Source organism: Marmota marmota, unplaced genomic scaffold (genome assembly GCF_001458135.2).
Source record: "Marmota marmota marmota unplaced genomic scaffold, marMar, whole genome shotgun sequence".
NCBI classification, from domain to species: domain Eukaryota; kingdom Metazoa; phylum Chordata; class Mammalia; order Rodentia; family Sciuridae; genus Marmota; species Marmota marmota.
Window position 1 is genome coordinate 6,121,702 of NW_026000168.1, and position 7,273 is coordinate 6,128,974.

Sequence of the window (7,273 nt, forward strand, 5' to 3'; positions counted from 1 at the left end):
CCTAAGCAAGTAAGCAAGTCAGTGTGACTTCTGCTCATTAACACACACACACACACACACAGACACACACACAAAGAGGTCACATCACAGGGCTCTTTTGTGAAGAGTTGATGGCTACGGGATAGAAAAAGAGCCGTTGGCACTCCACGGGGGAGACAGACAAGAAGGGCTTAGATTTGAACTAGAGTGTGATAAAGAGATCTTGTAAGCAAGGCAGTGACCATTTCACTCATCATGCTTCTGTGACAGTGATATAGGTGCACTTACTTGGGGGTTGTTGGAAGTTACAACCCACAGCCCCCATGCACAGGTAGCCCCCATAGGAAGAGGGCAGAAGAAAGAGCTCTGTAATCACAAGGTTTAAGACACCTGTATCCAGGCTGGCTAGTAGTGAGGTGCACGGAGACCCCCCAAGAGTCCTGGGGACTGGGCTGGTGATGTTGATGAACCCCTGCTGGTTGCAGGTGCTCTCCTGCAGAAGGAATCCCTGTGTCCTCCCTGCACTGAGAGAACGTGCTCCTTCATTCTTCCAGCAGTTGTATGTTTGATGCAGAAAGTGAGAGACATTTCCATTCGATTATTGATCATAATAAGCATGACGTGTACGGATGGCAATGGCATAATTGTATAAAATGGATTTTAGATGACCTTTCTCCTTGCTATCAATGTATGCATCATGTTTAACTTTCCCCTGTTCAGTAGAGAAGGTATTATCCACCTCCCCCTCTCCAAGGAAGGAAACATTCAATCGTTCAGAGAGTCACTGTACAGAAAAGAAATGAGGTTGACTTTAGCCAAACGCTTGCCCTAAGTTTGGCATAGATGGTAGTGATATCAAACGCTATAAATTGCATTCTGGGAAAATTAAGATGGAAGCTTTGAAGGTTCACTTTCAGCTCGATGTGAAATGTTGCTACTGGTTGTGCAGAAAAGGACCCCAAAGAACAAAATGATTATTTGAATAACTTTTCAAGTTGATAAGAAAAATGAAAATAATATGGAAAAATGGGCAACGGGGTAGAATACATTTGAGAGAAAACACATTCTAGTGGCCAACAATAGATGTTAGGATATTTAACTTCATGAGGTATTGGGAAATTCCAAGTAAAATCACAGGAACACAAATTGTGGTTTATCCAGGCCCCAGAATGCTCCTACGAAGTCAAAAGGAATGGATTACTAATAGGTGCAACAATATAAATCACAAACCAAAGCATCATGCTCAGTGAAAGTCGTGATTTCATTTGTGTGATATTCTGAAGAAGGTAAAATTGAAGGAACAGAAAGAAAATCATTGGTTTCAAGGATCGGTGGGTGAGATGAGACATAAGCATTCAGTGGTCCCTTTTAAAATTGAGTGTGAGGCATAGAAGTTATGTCCCCATAGTCTGATTTCAAAAAGCATAATAAGACCCAGGCATGATGGCACTTGCCTGTAATCCCAGCAGCTTGGGAGGCTGAGGCAGGAGGATCATGAGTTCAAAGCCAGCGTCAGCAAAGGTGAGGTGCTGAGCAACTCAGTGAGACCCTGTCTCTAAATAAAATACAAAATAGGGCTGGGGATGTGGCTCAGTGGTCAAGTGCCCTTGAGTTCAATTCCTAGTACCAAAAAAAAAAAAAAGAGAGAAAAAAACATAATAAGAAACCTTTTATCATTTATTCGACTGCCACAAAGAAGCATGTAGTACAGTGTTGTGAAGGTGTCAGAAGCGGGATCAAGCATGCTCTGCTGGTGTGAGTGACAGATGCCACTTACCCTCTGGGAAGAGGAGTTTCAGAGCAGCCACTAAAGTGGTAGATGTTTGTACCCTTTGATTCTCCAGCCATTGCTTGATGACACTCGAGCGCCGCTCAAATATGTGCTTAAGGAGAGAGACACAAATTGGGCTTCTCTCATGCAACTGTTTCCAAATGCAAAATAAAATAAAAAAAATCTGAATGTTGTAAAAAAAAAGGGATGGATGGTTTGAAATCTATAAAATGCATATCAGCCTGTAACTTAAAATATATGTGAATATATGAAATATACAGGTTGCCTTCTGTAGAACCATCGAATGAATTACATCTAAATATCGGTTCCAGAAACAGCGGTTTATGTGGAAAAAGCAGGTCTCAGATCGATACCTTGTGTGTGATGTCTACTATGTGACTAAAAAAAGCTCATATGGCTTTATATTGCCTTTGTTAAAGAATAATAATATGTGTTAAGTACAAACAAAGTGAATTGCATTGGTCCTCTTAGGAAGTAGAGGGAAAGCAGAATTTATAGAGGAATTTTAAGGGGCTTTAACTTAATTCCTTGTGTTTTGTTAAGTTACAAGGTGATCTCAGAGACAAATATGGAAAAATGTTAATATTTACTAATTCTAGATGGCACTTGCATTGGTATTTTTAAATTATCCGGGCTCATTTATGTTTCTTTTATTCTTACTTTTTTTGGTTTTTGTATCACAGATTGCACCCAGGGGTGTTTAACCACTGAACCACACCCCCCAGCCATTTTTACTTTTCTATTTTGAGACAGGGTCTTGCTAAGTTGCTGAGGCTGGCCTCAAACTTATGCTCTTCCTGCCTCAGCCTCCTGAGCCACTGGGATTACAGGCATGTGTCACAGCACCCAGCTACATTCACTTTTCTGTATGAAAGAATAGCACCCGAAAATCACTGCAAATTCGTGATTATGCTAATTAGGTTCTTTTAAGCTCCTACTAGTGGAAGTGGTATCACAGAAGATTGATGGATGCTTTTTGTTTCAGCTCCAGGTCACCAGGTGCGATGAGTGTTTCTGGGTAACCCACCCTACATGTCCGTCAAGACCCACTTGCTGAGATATAAGAGAACTTCATACTTCCCATGTTTAATATCATGGCTGTTGTCAAAGCGTAGATAAAACTCAAATCAATTTAAATTTTTCCCCATAGGAGTAGAGGGATTCCTCAAGAATAGCCTTCCTGCCCTTCACATTTACACAAGGATTTACACGTTCGTAGCACCTGGTGCCTCAGGTCAGCCTGCCAGTGTTCCTGGCAGTTCATAGCACTCTTAACCCTGGGAATATTCATGAGCCCAACATGGCAGAGGAATTTAAACTATTTATTTAATATTAAGCTAATAAGAATATTGATGCTATACCTAACCTGTGCAAGATATTAATCCATGGTTCCTTAATACTTATTGACCTAATTTATGAAAACATTTTATACACTTAGTCAGAATACGACTGCATGCACAACATAAATCTCATCTTAAGACTCAGGTTTCTATAAGAAGCAGCATAAATTTAACTTATAAATACAGTATCACTTCATCTTCTTGCAAAGCAATTATAAGAAAAGCAGCGTATATTTTTATGAACTCAAAAGGAATACACGCCACTTGTGCCAACAGTGCCTGTCATCCCAGCAACGTGGTGGGGGGGCGGCTGAGGCAGGAGGATTGCAAGTTGGAGGCCAGGCCTCAGCAATTTTAGAGAGGCCCCCAGCAATTTAGTGAGACCCTGTCTCAATATTAATAAATAAATAAATAAATAAATAAATAAATAAATAGGGATGGGTGTGTGGTTTCATGGTAAAGCATCCCTGGGTTCATTTCCCAGTACCCACCCCACCGCCTCAAAAAAGTACAGAAAGTAGCTCTTAAAATTAAATTGTAAGTTTTTGTCTCCACAGTCCTGTTATACAATCTCTGTGTGTTTGCTATTGCCGCAGTCAACAGTTTTCACAAAATTAGTGGCTTAAGAACAAATGTATTCTCTTATAGTTCTGGAGGGTGGAAATCCCAAAGTCAGGTGTCAGCAGGGCTGTGTTCCTATACCCAGGCTAGGAGAATCTGCCTCTCGGTTCCAGGGACCACCTGCCATCCTTGATTTTTTTCCTTTTCATTCCTTTTCAAGAGCATCCATGAAGCAACTCCCCGTTTCTTGTTCTGTCTCTGCTCTGTGCTTGTAGCACCTTCTGGGATGCTTACCCTCCTGCCTTCCTCCTGCAAGGACCCTAGGATCACATGGTCCTGCCCATAGGAACCAGGGTCCTATCCCACCTAACATCTTCAATTGCTTCCTCTCATCTGCAAAGTCCCACCTGACATTAGGGTAAACTATTCCCATGTTCCAAGGCTCAGACATGGACATTGTAAAAGTCGCCATGTCAGTCCACTGCCTGGCTCACCAAGCTTATCTTTAAATTTTAAATATCCTTGCCATGAAGCAACATTTTGGTGAAGGTTTTTATGGCTCTTCACTTTTGCAGTCAGCGACACTCTGAAATGTTCTAGGAGAGCAGATCTGCATTACGGAGTTAATATTGGAAGGTAAATGTGCTCTAAGTGTTGACACAGAGGGGCTAAAATAACTTTGTGTGGGTGCTGTTCCCTCTCTTGAGATTACTATTCAGAATGTACTCAGTTTTGCACAGTAACTATTATTATTGTTAAAGCCATAAAGATTAGGACCTACATCAGGTGATGCTTGCAATTATTAAGTGAGTTATTATTATTTTAAAAGCAGTTAGAACAGGGAAGGACAAAAAGCACTGGGTAAAGTATGTTCTTGCTACACTTACTGGTAATGTCACATCCATGTGAGTTACCCAAATGGATTTGGCTACATTAAGTTGCAGAGTTGGGTGGGAGAGAAGAGTGAGAAACAGCATTTAAAAGAACCCAAAGGACTGTGTAAGATGTGGGTGTATGGGGTGATGTTTATAAATCTTTCCTTCGTGGAACATAAAATTGTGGCCAGTTTTCCATTAAGTTCAGAAACCGTGGGAGCAACTTGGATGATCCCTACCCTGAGAGTGCACAGTCTATTGAGGCTGATCCATGCTATAAAGATGAATAATAAACATTGTGTTGGAAGTTGTACGGATTGTCCTTCTACTGCTCAGAACTTGCAATGGTGATGCTTCCCTGTAAAAATCGAGACAAAGATAGGTAAGGAGAAGGGATTAGAGTTTAGTGGCTTTTTTTTTTTTCAAGTAGAAATATAAGATGGGCATGGTGGCACATACCTGTAGTCCCAGGAACTCAGGAGGCTCAGAGTAAGAGGATCGCAAGTGTGAGGCTAGAGGATCGCAAGTTCAAGGCTAGCCTCAGCAAATTAGTGAGACTCTGAACAACTTAGTGAAAATCAAAAAATCAAAAATGTGCCCTCTCTCTCCACTGCTTAGCAGATGACTCAGTAGAGAGGTTCTTTTCTGAGCAGACTTCATAGAGGAGAGCTTTGAAAACAGAGTAAGACGGGTGCCTCCGTCTCTGTCAAAATATTTTCATGTTGAAAACAGGGAAAATTTTTGGCAAGGGCTGAAATGCATGGCAGGTTAATTTGTGCCTATTATTTCCAGTAAATAGTTTCACCAGGAGTCCTCGCAGGTAAAATTAATGTTTATGTCATGTTAGAAAGTAGCAGGCGTAGCTGTCGTTACCAGGATTTGAAAGGTGCACGGATGGGACCCTCTCTGTCTCCACCCCTTGCCCATCTTACTTTATGATACATCGCCAGCTTTGAATGTCCATCTACTGGAACAAAGCCAAGAGGAGCGTGGTAAGCCATTCTTCATGTTTTCTGCCTAACTGCTTTTGTGCAGACGCTATATGAGAAGAAATCCAGGAGACAGGCAATAAATTGTTCCCTTGAAGACAGACCTGAAGTTGGAGTTCAGAAGAGCGCTACCCCTCCGGGCACGCTTTAATAATGTTCTGAAATGCCAGTACCAATCTCCAGCCTGGAATGGCAGGGCATTGTGCTCGGAGCTCAAGGGGGAAGTAAACATGCAAACAGATAAACACATGAGCGAAAGTCCCTGTCTTTTCTCGAACATCCTCCTTTACTGCTGCATGAAAATGGGGACTCAAAGGTTCATCTTGTTTTTTAAGGATGGTGGGTGATATGTGTGTGGGAGGTGCTTACGAAAGACACAGAGCAGAAATCAAAGGTGACCGATGGGACATAGAGTGAATTCTGGGGCCATGCCACAGGAGACAGTGGCTGCTTGGTTAAGGTGGACGCATCATGGAGGCAAAGCTGTCTTCATGGCTAAGTAGCTTCCTAGCTACTGTCTGGCACCTTGTTCCTCTTGGTGTATCTACATTTTTTCCTTCTCTTGGATTTTCCTCTGGTCACCTCTCCCTGTGTTTAAGCATCTTTCTGATCCTTGAGCTCCCTGCTCTAGTTCTTTTGTGTCTCATTAGTGATTTTATTATCGCGTCTCCACTCTGCTGTGTATGCATTTCTGCACTGGAGCCAAAGGGAACAGACCACCCACTGCCTCCTCAGAGGAGAATGTAAGAAGCCTGAGCGCATGCCTGTGTTTCTCTCTTGTGCTCTTGTGTGCCAATGCCCACATTGATCTGTCCTTCTACTGGTCATCTGGCTATGCATCTACCTACCCATCTATCCATCCATCTATCCACCTATCCATTCAACTATCCACTCACCCATTCGTTCATTCACCCACCCATCCACCCATCTAACTACCCACCCATCCAGCCATCCACTTATCCATTCATCCACTTACCCACTTACCCATTCTTCTACCCACCCACCCATCCACTTACCTACCCACCCATCCATCCATCCACTTATCCATCTATGCATTCATCCACCCATTCATTCATCCAAGAATCTAAACATTTATCCATGCTATCACCTACCCACCCATCCATCCATCCATCCATCCATTCACCCATCCATTATCCAACTATCCATCCACCTATCCCTCCCTCCCATCCATCCATCCATCCACCCACTCATTCACCCATCCAACTATCCATCCATCCACCACCACCACCATCCATCCAACTACCTACCCATTGATCCACTCACCCATCCACTCATCCATTCATTGACTTACCCACCTATCTATTCTTCTACCTACACACATATCCACTTACTCACCCACCCATCCATTCATCCACTTATCCATCCATCCATCCATCCATCAGTTCATCCATACACACACACACAACACACACAATGGATATGGCTATATCAAGTTGCAGAATTGCGCGCACACACACACTCATCAAACTACCTACCCACCCACCCATCCATCCATCAAACTACTTATCCATCCATCCACCTATTCATTCACCCACCCACCAATCCATTCATCAACTTACCCACCTACCCATCCTCCTACCACGCACTCATCCACTCATCAAACTACTTATTCATCCACCTACCCATCCAACTACCCATCTATCCATCCATCCAGTCACCTATCCACCCATCCATTCATTCACTTACCCACTCACCCATCTACTTACCTACCCACCC

At 42.7% G+C, this 7,273-nt stretch overlaps 1 protein-coding gene across 6 annotated transcripts in view; it reads left to right on the plus strand.

Annotated features, from left to right (window-relative positions):
- Chl1 (cell adhesion molecule L1 like) overlaps positions 1-7,273 on the plus strand; it is a 200,282-nt gene that overhangs the window by 22,808 nt on the left and 170,201 nt on the right. Inside the window, exon 1 of one of the 6 annotated variants that reach the window (XM_048787022.1) lies at positions 5,237-5,539. The exons of the other annotated variants lie outside the window; for them this stretch is intronic. The gene's annotated coding sequence lies outside the window, so the exon portion shown is untranslated. Of the gene's footprint in view, positions 1-5,236; positions 5,540-7,273 lie in introns of those variants that run through there. 6 annotated transcript variants of the gene reach the window in all.